This window comes from Pinus tabuliformis, chromosome X, assembly GCF_031772625.1.
Source record: "Pinus tabuliformis cultivar Carrire ecotype Pingquan chromosome X, CPIR1, whole genome shotgun sequence".
NCBI lineage: Eukaryota > Viridiplantae > Streptophyta > Pinopsida > Pinales > Pinaceae > Pinus > Pinus tabuliformis.
This window is the reverse complement of record NC_142308.1, coordinates 1,607,877,681-1,607,892,359: the sequence shown is the minus strand read 5'-3', so window position 1 is coordinate 1,607,892,359 and position 14,679 is coordinate 1,607,877,681. Positions and strand designations below refer to the sequence as shown.

The 14,679-nt window shown below is 40.8% G+C and overlaps 1 pseudogene; it reads right to left on the bottom strand.

Moving 5' to 3' along the window:
• Positions 1 to 14,017: 14,017 nt before the first annotated feature.
• The window catches only part of LOC149146193 (putative LRR receptor-like serine/threonine-protein kinase RKF3 pseudogene), a 3,527-nt pseudogene continuing 2,865 nt past the window's right edge, over positions 14,018 to 14,679 (bottom strand).

Sequence of the window (14,679 nt, the reverse complement as noted above, 5' to 3'; positions counted from 1 at the left end):
ACAACAGGCCATATTGGTTGCAATATATTCAACCTCAGCAGTGCTTAAAGCAACTGATTTATGCTTCTTTCTCATCCAAGAAATCAAAGAAAATCCCAAAGAAAAGCAACATCCTGACGTGTTTTTTCTATCCACCACACTATCGTCCCAATCAGCGTCAAAATATCCATGGAGCCTCAAATTCCCGACAGTATATCTCAAACAATGATTGATAGTCCATGGAGATATCTTAGAAGATTTTTAGCAGCAACTCAATGTATGTGATGAGGTTCAACTATAAATTGACTCAAAATATTTACAACGAAGCATATGTCCGGATGAGGATTTACCAAGAACATTAGGGCCCCCACAAGTTGTCTATATTCTGAAGGATTTGCTAATTCAGAACCAGCAACACTTCCACATAGCTTCTTGAAATTTAGTTGCATCGAAATAGACATAGATTTGCATTCCACCATACCGCATCTTTCTAACAGCATCACAATGTATTTTCCTTGAGAAAGGAAAATCTTGTATGTTTTTTTCCAAACCTCCAGGCCTAGGAAGTAATGCATCAATCCTAGGTCCTTCATCTCGAATTCGGAAGTCAACTTCGTCTTGCATTGATAGATGAGAGGCTCTGTACCAGTCAAAAATAAATCATCGACATACAAGACCAAAATAAGTGGCATGTCCCTTTAAACCTTAAAGTATAGGTTTGGATCAACATAGCTCCTTGTAAATCCCAACTTCATAAGATAGTTATCAATCCTCTCATATCAAACCCTAGGGGCTTGCTTTAACCCATATAAGACTTTCTTCAACCTGCATACATGTGTTCTCGTATCTTGTACTTCAAACCCCGAAGGTTGTTCCAAATAGACTTCCTCCTTAAGTGAGCCATGCAAGAAGGCAGTCTTGACGTCCATTTGATGTAAGCTCCATCCTTGATTGGCAGCAAGAGAAATTATGGATTGAATAGTGGTGTATCTAGCAACTGGTTCAAATATTTCATCATAGTCAACTCCTTCCTTCTGAGAGAAACCACGAGTCACAAATCTTGCCTTGTATTTTTCACCACTTCCATCAACACCATGTTTAATTTTGTAGATCCATTTTGAAGTGACCATGGACTTATCCTTCGGTATAGGCGCCACTTCCTAAACATCATTCTTCATGATTGACTCATACTCCTCGGCCATCACGTCTTTCCATACCTGGTGCTTTGCAGCGTCTTCACAAGTGCAAGGTTCAGTTTGAATGATAGTATTCATGGCAACGAAGTATCCTTGATATTTGTTAGGCTTATTACTTTCTCAAAATGTTCCTCTAAGGGCATAATGTTTTTCTCCATCTTGAAGAGTATCCTGGAGCCATAGTGGTCTTTTCTTTGAAGTAAAGGGATCACAAAGAGGTGGATCAAGAGGATCCATCAGACCATCAACATCAAGCATAGGTTCATCCATCGAAGGTTCTTCTTGTTTTTCAACAGCATCATCATCCTTCCTTGATATGGGGAGATCTCTAGCTTTCCCGAGGGTAGTGTCTTCATCAAAGGTAACATCTCTACTTACTTCTACCTCTCTTTGACCAATAACATAAATTTTATATGCCTTTGAGTTTTCACTGTATCCAATGAATACAACTTTCTTCCCATAAGCTTCCAACTTGTTCATTTTCTCTTTAAGCACATGAAAATACACAAGACAACCAAAGATTCTAAAATGAGAAACATCGGACTTCTTACCAGTGAAGACTTCTTCGAGTGTCTTGAAATCCAAAGCTTGATGAGAGCTTTGTTGAAGCTTCTAAGTTTACTTAGTTAGAAACCCTCTATGCACTTTCTCTGATTGATTCCTACCTACTTGTTATTTTACTTAACAAGTTATTTACAATGTAAATACTGAAAATAAACACTAGTGCATGCTCAACATATTACAGATCAAAAACTAAAGGAAACATAAACAACCACACCATATGGCACCATTATTTTTAGACCAATGTCCCCAAAAAAACCCAATGTGGGAAAACCGATGCAGCTATCTGAAGGTTTTCTTATTAAGCAATATCAAAGCACAATCTGGGTGTCGAAACTCCTCAGCACCACAGCACCAATCTACCCCAAAAACCCCAGCGTCAACCTCTCTTTGGACTGTGTCAGCCCCTCTCTGCCCAGCGTTGGCCCTACGTCACCCTGGATGGGTTTGCGTGAACCCTCTGGCCCTCTGCGTCAACAACGATGGCCTCTCTGAGGCTATGAGCAGCTCCCGGCTGCCTCTGCGTGGCCCTGCGTGAGCCCTGGCTAGCTCTGCGTCACACTCCCGGCTACTACGCTGCTCTCCCGACACTATCTCTGCCTCTCTGTCTCTCTGTGCTCAATGCCCCTCAGCTGCAACTCCCGATCACTAATTATATCTCTCTTAGCAAACCACACTCTAGAGAATACAGTTACTGATCACTCTGGTGTCTTCTCCAAGTGACCGTCAAGCCTCCTCTTATACTTTTCTCGTTGACATATCAACAGCCTAGATTAAGTCCCTAATCGACGGCTAAGATTAGATATGGCTTGATCCATGTCTTTTGAACCATTCTAACACAGTTTTATATTAATCCATACCAATATTTTAATTTCCCTAGGTTTAGACTTAGGGACTCCATTAAAAATATTAATTATTTTAATATCTCCTAAATTGTTTAGAATTTGCCCAAACCCTTTCTGGGTATTGGAGATCTCATGTGCCTAACCTCCCCACCAAATTTCATGGCTAGAGCACATCCAATGCTACCCCAAATCAACACTCCCTCATAGCGAGAATTGTGCTCTAGCAATACTCCTCACTGAGTATTACTCTGATCATCCAGCATCGGTCCTTGTGTTGATGCTAACCCTGCTACCCATCATCCTCTGCATTGTTGTATCATATACTGCTACCCATGGTTCTGCCACTGCCACTGCTGCATTTGTACGACAACTCTCTCTGCATCCATGTTGTTGCTGGTCCTTTCTCCCAACACTGCATCCGCACTGCAACTCCTCTCATCATGTTGCATCATGTTGCATCATGTTGCCCACTACTGCACTACAACACAATTACTGATAAGTAAGTAACTGATCTCCCAACTCTGACCTCTCTGTTGGGCTAGAGACCCTCCTAATGTTGAAGCTCCCTCTATCACTGACAAGTGCTCCCTCTCTTACCTCTACGCTGCTACAACAACTCCTTGCATCTTGCATCGTTGCATACCTCTCTATGTCATCTTGCACTAGTGCAACACTCCCGTGCCTCTCGCACTGCTACAGCCTACTAGCCTCACGCTGTCTCCATCCGCATCCATCTCTACCCGAATTAGCCAGTCCTGCTACTCCTCTTCGAGGCTCCCATAACAAGGTCTAATCCAAGAGGCTGAGTACCTCGAGGATCCTACCCCTCATCGCCTGTAGTCCGCCTGACTACAGCTCGATGTCTCCCCACTTCCGCTCAAGTGGTGCATGTGCACTCATGGCACAGTCATCATCTGTCAAAACTTCCTTCTCTGCCCTTGTTGGCGCTGCCTTAGTCTCGGAAGACTCTCCCTTACTCTTCTTCCTTGGACACTGGGTCGCATAATGACCCAGCTCCCCACAATGGAAGCACTTGATCTTGGAGAGATCCTTCTTCTTCCGCTTTTCCTGCTTTCCCTTAGATGCTAGGGCAACATCTTCCTCCTCCTGCTTGACTTTGATCCCCTTGTTGCTGCTACCCGTCTTTGACTGTCGTCTGATCTCTTCTTGGCGAAGAGCAGCCCACATCTCGTCCCAAGGTGGAAGTGTCCCTCTGCCCAGTATGCTCTGGAAAAATACCTCCCAGTCTTCTGAGACAGCATTCAGGGTTGTCATCGCCATCAATTCCTGATCCGGCGTGGCTTCTATAGCAGTCAGCTGATCTTGGATCTCATTCAATCCTCCGAGGAAGGTGTCAATCGGTTCTCCCTTCTTCATCTGATACGACCTCAACTGATTCTCTAGTAACATTCTCCTCTGCACAAAAGTATGATGGTACAATTTCTCGAAAGCCTCCCACATCTCATATGTCGTTTCCTTCTCGGCAATGTGTGGTACTACATGATCTTTGACCCCGTCAAGGATGATGCTCTTGGCCCTCAACATTGCCTCCTCGTACTTGTCATTATCATTGGGGTCGATTGGGATAGTTATTACCTTCAAGGCGAAGTTCTTGAAACGATTTCTGTCAAGTACGGATAAGATTTTGGCCTTCCAAACTACGAAGTTTGACGCTCCGTCCAGTCTATCCTGGTCTCTTACTCCGTGTAGTGCCATGATGCTCTTCTACTTCCTCCTTGGAAGTTCTATGTTCAACTCCTCCGAGTCTCTACTTCTCGTCTGGAAGTTCTCTTCTGGACTCCCTTTGAGTCCTCATTTCCCTCCTGGAAATCCTTCTGCCGCTGTCAAGATGTCGTTGTCGAGATGCCCCCTACTCTGGTCGTCTTGTGCAACCGCACCATTGATCCAGGTTCCTTGGCTAGAAACCCTTGGCAGCAACTCCCTCCTCTTGGCCTTGTTCTGTCAGGTATTGTTCTGACTACAGTACCTCACCAGCTCCACTCTGTAATATTCCCACAGCCTTCTAAACCCCAGCAACCAGAAGGTGAGAGCTCCTAGGCTTTGTGCAATCCTAGCACCAGCAACCCGACCTCCTCAACCAACTGCGTCAACCCTCCCAGCTTCTGCGTGGCACTGTGTGAGGCTCCCTTTGCCTTCCTTAGCCTTTGCGCTGCCTCTTCTTGGCTCACCCTTGATGATGCAGGCACCGTGTCACCCTTCCTTGTTGTTGCTCTGCTAGAAACAGCGTCTGTCACCTCGGGACAGTGGTTTTCTGCTGCTATTGCTCCGCTTCGCTGATGTCCTTAGTCCTCCAGTGATCTGCAACCTGCCTCTGATACCATGTTGAAGTTTCTAAGTTTACTTAGTTAGAAACCCTCCATGCACTTTATCTAATTTATTCCTACCTACTTGTTATTTTTCTTAACAAGTTATTTACAATGTAAATACTGAAAATAAACACTAGTGCATGCTCAACATATTACAGATCAACAACTAAAGGAAACAGAAACAGTCACACCATATGACACCATTATTCTTAGACCAATGTCCCTCGAAAAACCCAATGTGGGAAAACCGATGCAATTGTCTGAGGGTTTTCTTATTAAACAATATCAGTAAAATTTGGGTGCCGAAACTGACCTACCCGACAGAGAATTTCCTTTGCAGTAATACCTCTCAGTTTCTAACAAATCTCCTGGCTGAAACCCCGGATAATCCTTTCGGCAGCTCCTTAGCACCAATCTACCCCAGAAACCCCAGCGTCAACCTCTCTCTAGACTACGTCCGCCCCTCTCTACCCAGCGCTGGCCCTACGTCACCATGATTGGGTTTGCGTCAGCCTTAAGAGGTCCTCTGCGTCAGCGCTCTGGCCCTCTACGTCAGCAACGCTAGCCTCTCTGAGGCCCTGCGTGAGCCCTGGCTAGCTCTGCATCACACTCCCGACTACTACGCTGCTCTCCCGGCACTATCTCTGCCTCTCTATCTCTTTGTACTCAATGCCCCTCAGCTGCAACTCCCGATCACTAATTCTATCTCATTTAGCAAACCCTGCTCTAGAGAATAGAATGACTGATCACTTTGGTGTCTTCTCCAAGTGACCTTCAAGCCTCCTCTTATACTTTTCTCATTGACATATCAACGGCCGAGATTAAGTCCCTAATCGACAGTTAAGATTAGATCTAGCTTGATCCATGTCTTTTGGACCATTCTAACACGATTTTATATTAATCCACATTAATATTTTAATTTCCCTAAGTTTAGACTTAGGGAATCCATTAAAAATATCAATTATTTTAATATTTCCTAAACTGTTTAGAATCTACCCAAACCCTTTCTAGGTATTGGAGACCTCATGTGCCCTAACCTCTCCACTAAATTTCGTGGCTAGAGCACATCCGATGATACCCTAAATCAACAAGCTTCTATTTTGAAAATATACAATAGTGTTAGCAGCTTCTCCCCACAAAAATTTCGGTAAACCTTGATCATAGATCATTACATGGGTGGCTTCCATAATAGTTTGATTCATTATTTCACTAACATCGTTTTGATCTGAAGTATATGGAATGGTTGTCTCCCTCTTAATGTCGCCCTCTCTACAAAAGTCATTGAATTCATTAGATTCATATTCGGTTCCATTGTCAGTCCTCAACGTCTTGGTCTTCTTTCATGTTTGATTCTCCAACAATGTTTTGAAAGAACGAAACCACTTGAACACTTTATCCTTCCTCTTCAAGAAATAAATCCATGTTTTGCGTGAGAAGTCATCCACAAAAATTGCATAGTATGAGTATCCTTCTAATGAAGTTACGAGCAAGATACCAAATAGGGAAAAATAGATCAATTGAAGAATATTAGTTGTTCTGCTTTCACTAGAAGGGAATGGTCCCTTTGTATGTTTCCCAGCGGCACAACCTTGACAGACTCCATGGTTCATATGAAACTCGGGCATTCATATTACTATATTTCTTACCCCCAGGGAAGGCTTTGTAATGTAAGTGGCAAATCTTTGGTGCCATAACTCACATTGAATAGAGGTATCACTTGCCAATGCTCCCAAAAGATTTCCACCAACTTGATAAAGACCATCAACCGTAAATCCAAGAGTAAAAGCATCTTTGAATTTTTTATGCCATACATGTACATTTCCATCAATGAAATCTACCTTGAAGTCTATCTTCCATCGCAGAAATAGACACCAAATTCTTCTTCAAATCGGGCACACAAGACATCCTGAAGATGTATGCTTTGACCATAGTTCAAGTGAAGAGTAACAATTCCTCTCTCTTTTACGAGGTATGTGTTAGTATCTCCAAGAATAATATTTAGATTAGTTTTCCTCTCAACTAAATGTGAGAGGGCGTCCTTATATCCAGTGAAATGCCTTTGAGGCTCCACTATCAATTAACAAATTATCCAAAGTATCCGAAGGAGAGGCAGTCAATAGGGCATAAATAAAATAAAACTCATCTTGTTTTTTTGTAACATTATTTTCATCATACCTGGCATTTCTTATCTTCTTGGGAGGTTGACTATTTCCTTCTCAGGCAGCAGGAACATTCCTTTTTCCTTTATTGTTATACTTGTTGTTTATTTGATTGTTGTTTCTTTTGTAATTGTTGTTGTTTTTGTCATCCCTTGGAGGACGTTTTTTGTGAGGACACTCTCTTGCATAGTGATTGAACTGATTGCAATTATAGCATCTTCCTTTGAATCCCTTCTTAGATCCTTAACCCGGTCTCTTAAAATCATTCCTCCTTTTAGCATGTGTAGGGAAAGCAACAAGTTCATTTCCATTGGAGGACTTATTTCTTTCCATCTTTCTTGTTTCCTCTTGAATGCATCTAGCCAATAGCTCATCAAAACCAGGTGTCATATCATTATTAAGAATGGTGGTGACAAATGTATCTCATGGTCATGAAAGACCTCTAAGTGCAATGGGAGTGAGTTCCCTGTCTGCAATAACTTCTCCAATAGATATAGATCATTCTTCACTTGAGTTATTTCATAAAATGGGATTGGATAGACTCCCCTTTTTCCATCTTAATATCCTTCAACTTGTTTTTGAAAAAGAGGATTTGATTTGCATTGGTCACTTTGAACATCCCAACCAACTTATCATACATTTCTTTTCAAGTTCCCAAATCATAAATATTGGCAACGAAATGTTTTTGAATGGAGCCAATCAAAATTTTCTTAGCTTTGGCCTCACCTTTTCTATACTTCGTTCTAGTGGCAACGGGTACATTTGAAAAAAACTCCACCGCTTTCCCTTGCACATAGTCCAATACTTCATGTTCCTCCAAGGTCATATCAAAAGTCATCTTCCAAGCATGATAATCTGACTTGTCATTGAGCTTATCTTCAGTCTTGAAATATGAAGTAACAACCATGGGGATTAGACCTTATAAACAAATATCTTGGTGATTGTTTTTTCTCTTGCTTGGGCTTGTCCTCGGCTTGGCTCTGATACCATGTTAGTTTTAGATAACAATGATATGTTTTATGCTTGCAACAATTACTTCAATGTCCTTTTTATTAGCCAAATGACAAATCCACTTTAATCAACAACAATCACATAAACCATTAATTCACATTGACAGTAATTGTAGATAAAACATAAATAATAAATGCAGAAAACAAGTCAAGACAAGAGAACACCAATATTTGGCTAAAGCCAGGGAAAAACCCATAGAGGGGGAACACCCTTCAATCCTTTTTATTATCAAATATTAAATGTTCAACAGATAGAGAATATCCAATAGAGTACAATCATGAAAGTCAAAGTCAATGTGACTTGAATTTTGTAAGGAATACAAACCAATCTCCAAAGTCAAATCTGATCTTGATGAAACTCTGCAATTTTGAAAAGTCAACAACAATCAATATGCCCTACCCAATCAGCAGTCAATGGTCAATGCAGCAATCAAACAACTCCTCTTGAGCTTGGTCAAAGTCAGTGAAACTTAGCCTCCAATGTTGGTCAAAATCTGCCCAAAACAATCCTTTAAACTCCAGTCAAATCAGGTCAAAGGAGAGAGAGCTTGTTGTAAATTTCTACAGGCAAAACAACAATCAATCCTGAAGTCGGCGTTGGTCAAAGTGCCCAAATTTCCTTGATTATGTGCCAAACAACTCAACCTTCCAAGATCAAACTTTTTCTAGTCAAAGTGAGTCAACCAAAGTCAAATTGTCTTGCTGTAAAAAGTCAAAGATGTCTCCAAATCCTAGCACGTGAGAAGAAGAATAGGCTACCTCAGATCTGTACGAACCAGTCAATGAAGGAGAGAGAAGAAATGATGTGTTTAATGTGCCAAATGAGGTTGAAGGTCTCCTTTATTTATATGTGATGGAGGGGGGTTCAATTTGTCTAATTGACCCCAAGCCGACCTTGACCAAATGTGCACTTGTGGGCTTGATATCAAAAACATATTTCTCCTTGTCTAAATTCAGTGCTTCTAGGGTCAATTTTGGTCCTCTCGAAAAGAGGAATTTTGTCCAAACATCATCTTAGGTCAATGAGCTACCCAAAGTGGAATTTGACTCTAGTTGCATATTTTAACAGATATTGATTTAGGAGCACCCCTCCACATGACCAAGAACAAGAAATATTTCAACCACCTAAAGGAGGAAGACATACAATTTCAAATTGAGCTAGGACATGATGGCATGTATGCGACCAGAGGAGTTGGTACTATCAATTTTAAGAGGGAGTCGAGTAATCCTCTCCATCTTAGAGATGTCCTCTATGTTCCAAGCCTAAAGCATAATCTTGTTTTAGTAGCTACCCTTGAAGACAAGGATTATGATGTCATCTTCAGCAGAGTTAAGGCTTACCTCCACTTAGCTTTTGGATGTAAGAAACTGATAGGTGTGAAGAAGAAGAATCTCTACAAGTTCCAGGTAGAGACAGGTGCAGCCTTGAGCAACAAGGCAGGAAGTGTGCAGAGTAGAGAAGTGATGGTTGAGAAGAGCAAAGCTCTGAGGAAGTCCTTAGAGCAAGAGCATGTTAGCGTACCTCAAGAGAAGCTACTCAAGATGGAGCCGCAACCAATGTTTCAATTTGAGTCTTTGCTAGTTGGCAATTGAGCCAACCAACAGGATGATGAAAACCAAAGCTACAGGCGAGTGGAGGCAACCACTCAGTCTGTGACTCCCAGTATAGGGAGAGTTTGAGCCAAGTAGGAAGAAGAGTTGTTTGGGGAGAATCAAAAGAGAGTTGGACCTCCCAGTACCACCTTCAACGAGACTAAGCAGCGATAGAGATACACGGATAGACTCACAAAGCATGGTTGGAAAGAACAGATCTTAAGATCATATTCTACAGGATAAATCAGGGAAGTCTTCTAGTTCAGAGAGAGTAGTTGCAGCAACAGAGAATGTGTCAGTGTTGAAGATAGGTCCAGGTATACGAGGTTCTTCCAGAAGTACCTTCCTCACTAAGAGGGAGTGTTGAAAATGTAGCGAGCAATGTCTTATGGCTTGTGCCTTAATCTGTGAAGACCTTGAATTGTCCTCATGAGTTAAGTTTCAGTGGTGGTGACTTTATTTCCAATTTACTGAAATAATCATATAGTTAGCATGTGTAGAGTTGGAGTTTCGGTTAAGTGGAAGTCTTCATCAATTTGACTACAAGATTGGTGTGCAGTGAGCAGTTCAATTAGAGCTAGTTAGTGTTTAGTCTTGATTGAAGGAAGAGCGAGTTAGATCTGTAGTGTTGATTGGAGAAATCATGAGTTAACAACTCCAGTGACGATTGGAAAGAGAGCGAGTAACACTCTTAATTAACTCGCTATCAGAGCTCGAGTTCTAAATTTGAACTAGCCCAATTTAGCATGTATCGAATCTATAAAGAGAGGATGAAGGCACAAGTAAATTCAATTGTTTTGTGCACAAAGAATTGTGACAAGACAGAGCCCACGAGTTAGTGAGAGAGAGCCTTGATTGTGGAGGGCAGCAATTGTGTCCTAAAGAATATGCAGCACAAGTGAGCTAGAATTTAAGGGAATTGGTTGTGTGCAAGTTGTGTGGCGTCGAGGTCCTAAACAATAAGAGCTCAAGTGCGCTAAGAAATAGGGCCAAAAGTGTGCTAGGAAATAGGAGATCAGCCCAAGGAATAAGGAGGCCAAGTGCACAAGGAATGAACAGAATTGAAACAAGACAACAAGGTTTGCAGAGCAAGTCAAAGAAACAGCAGAGGATCAATTATGTGCAGGAATTGAAATCAAGTAGTGATCAAGGAAAGCCAAGAGCAATTGTATTCGCTGAGATTTGTGCGAGAAGCAAAACACTTTTTCAAGAAAGACAAGTTGCTTTGTAATAGATTCAATTTGCTCCAAGGACAATCAATAAAATAGCCGCATCAAGCAAGCGGGTTTTCCTTCTTTGATTTCCTGAGAAAAGTGTGTCAATTTGTGTGATGTGTTTTTATCTCGGTGTTTTTATTCCACTGCTTATGAATTGTTAAGAGACTCTATATCTTGGTGAAAGTAAACTATTTTTCAATTTTCAGTTATTCATCTAAGTAGTTGCAAAGTTTCATGGAAATAAATTTAACAATGCATTGATACCATGTTAGGAAATTGGAGAGTAGACATGATTCTTCACACACAAAATTGAATTGAGTGTATTATTCAATAGTCTGAAATAGTACAATATAAATACATCAAACTCTATTTAATGATAGACAATATCTTGACCACACTAAAATGTTGAGAGACTATCTCAACCAGACACCAAGCTAGGAGCTAACCAGTTGGAAAGAATCTCTCAAGTTCAACGAGATCTAACAATCTCCTATCTTAGAATCAAACCACTCACATAGAGATTGTCTCTACCTCACAATGACCTCTACACTAATAAACCACAACCGTATGATATGTGAAGAATCACACATTAAACAATAAGACAAGTAGGAGTTCATAATTCCAACATCTTTCCCCTCAGCATAACCTAAAATTTACACATAATCTTGATTGCTTTAAACAACAGCACACCAGCACACCAGCCAGGGATAGATCTTCGACCATTTGCATAAAAAGCACTTCAACTTACCACCATACCATCCCCTTTCACAAACTTCAAACTGACAACTTATTTTTTCAAATTCACTTAAAAAACCAAGTGTAAGTTTAAAAACGAAAAAGATGTGCAAAACGAAAGCATGTAAAACATGTAAAGGAAGTAGCTCTTACGTGGCAGTGGCATATCCAAAGGTGGGCACCCTTTCCAACATATGCTGGATAATGTGTACAGGCAGAAATGGAAACAAGATAGATGGCCATGCCATACTATAAAGAGCAGCATTGCACAAGAGGCATGCACAATTGACATGAATTTGAAAAGCTTGTCGCCATATCATTCATAGGTGATACTACCTTACACTCGCATTTATTTTGCATGAATAAACTGTTTCTTGATACTACCTTACACTCGCATTTATTTTGCATGAATAGACTGTTTCTTGATATGTTGCTCACAGCATTAAATCTTTATATATTCAAGAGATTGTCTCAATTTCTCTAAAATGCACTATCAGACAATCTGCACATGAAATTTTCTGCAAATATGCCAAACAATATTGAAAATATTCCACGTCCACACCCAGTCTTGGATAATAGACTATCTAGATCTATCAACAGAATTATGAGTATCTGCCACCAGGTGAAAAGCGCTTGTTATTAGTTGATGACTTCCTCGGGAACGGGCAATGATAAAGCCACGGTGAATAAATCTAGAACTCTTTTATCCTTTACGATTTTAGTTCATGATGCTCAAAGGAGACTAGGATCATTAGGCCTTGTGAGAAAAGCAACAATAATACTACACAGGATTTCACAATTCTTTAACCTCCTCTCTTGTGTAACTCAAGAATTCAACATCGGGCAATTCAAGACAGCATAGCGACAAACCTCATCGCAGAAAACATAATTACACTAATGAACTAGATCATACACCAGCTTTAGAATAAAAACATCCAAAAAGGATGCCAAAAGAAAATCTTCAAAGATCAAACCATAGGTCACCCTAATTTGCTGAAACAGTCAAATGCCTGAGTTTGGTAGCCGATATTTTCGTCTCATTCACAGTTGTTAAAATGTCACTGCTTTTTACCTAAAGGTTTCAAAAAGTTAAGAAGGGGTCTCCAGCTCTGCATTAACTTGGCACATGTACACACGTATTAATTAAACTCGTAACTGGTAAGAAGACCCACTTTGTGTAGAAACTTAAATGAATAACTAACAAGAATGAAAAATGTTTCTCAGTGCAAAGTATTTCACTTCTGATGTGCAGCTGAAAACCACTCTGCTTGACGACGCAGTAGATGCTCAGTATTAGGTATGCTTCAAACCCTAAGCCAGGCCACTCACCAACAACCTCCATATCATACAACTGCATGTTGGAGGTTTCCCTAGTCAGCAAGCATAATAACGCATGGAGTGTACTTCCTGTCTCTTACACTGCTGCAAACCCAAATTTGTAATTATCTGTTGAAAGATACACCTATTTTGATACATACTGCAGACCCAAATTTGTAATTATATGTTGAAAGATACACCTATTTTGATACATACCAAGGCCACTTAATTACAGTTTGAATTGAAAGTCACTAAAACAGAATCTTGTAGCTATTCGAGTTGAATCTGCAGGTAGATCTCCAATCATGTTCCACCAAATCTCTGCGCTCTTTTAGTCATTTGAACATTTGTAACTGATAATATAGCCGGAGAATAGAAGTGAAAGGGAGTAACAATTCAGTTTGTATTTGTACCTTACCATCCAGGAACATGTACTGAATCGGAGATAGCTTCAATAGGTCTACACCAAACCAAACTGCCAAACGTTTCAAGACTGTATAGTTGTAAAAAGCACCCACTTATCAAGTCTTCCAGAGACTTTCTTTCAGGGCTCTACTTGATTAGAAACTGTCAAGTGGCTTGAAAAAGGAACTTCCAACTAGAGATAGAACTTTAGGATGGCATGGACAGTCAAAGGACATTTAAATATCACAAATAGTCTGCATATATTTTGCTTGTAAAATAAAATAAAAGATTCTGATGCTCTGAGCGGAGGTGAATGAAGATGTTTCACAGGGATGAATCTCTTTCCTAGAAAGTTTATTTCTGGTAATATGTAAAGTGAAGCATTTGGAAAATCTTGACATACAATAGTATACAGTTTTCTTCAGTGTAGAATTGTCAAAGAACATGAAGAAGAGAAGCTTTGTTTTCCAAGGTATCAAATAGGGCCAATGGAATAGAAAAGAGTTTTACCCACTAACTGAATTACGAATGATAAAAGTCGGGCAGTCTGTGATACCTCAGCACCCAGAAAACCACGCACGCTGCTCACAGAATGGAGCTTTGATATCAAGTTTAAGCCTCTGATACATGTCCACTTTTCAGGTCTGGCTAAAAAGCAATATAACAAGAACTTCTAGACAATCTCAGCGGGCAAGACCCATTTCTGAGCTGAAAGATTGGAATCCTGAAGGACTCGAAAACTGCCCTGAGCCACTACTAACAGCAGATCTTTCAATATCTACCAATTCTGCTATAAGAGGAATGGGGCGATCCGGAATATGTGGCACAGGAAGATCACTCTCCATCATCTTCAACACTTGATCCATACTCGGCCTACAAAACATCTGTGGGTGAGCGCATATCAAAGCAATCAAGACATACCTTTCCATTACTTCAGCAGTTCCCGATTCTCCATTCCCTGTTCTATTACTTCCAAAGTGTTCCCTTTCTCACAAGAGACCAGGCCCAGTCAGTGATGTGCAGCGCTTGGGATTGCGCATTCGTTATAAAGAGCCTTTCTACCACTAAGAAGCTCCAGAAGCACAACTCCAAAACTATAAACATCACTTTTCTCTGTCAGCTGTCCATACAACGCATACTCGGGTGCAACATACCCAAGTGTCCCAGCCACTCTGGTACTCAGATGAGAAACTCCTTCCGGAGAAAACTTTGCCAACCCAAAATCAGCCAGCCGGGCATTGAAATTCTCGTCCAGAAGAATGTTGCTGGCCTTGATGTCCCTGTGAATTATTGCCGTTGTATTTCGTGTGCAGGTAAGCCAATCCCCTCGCCGTT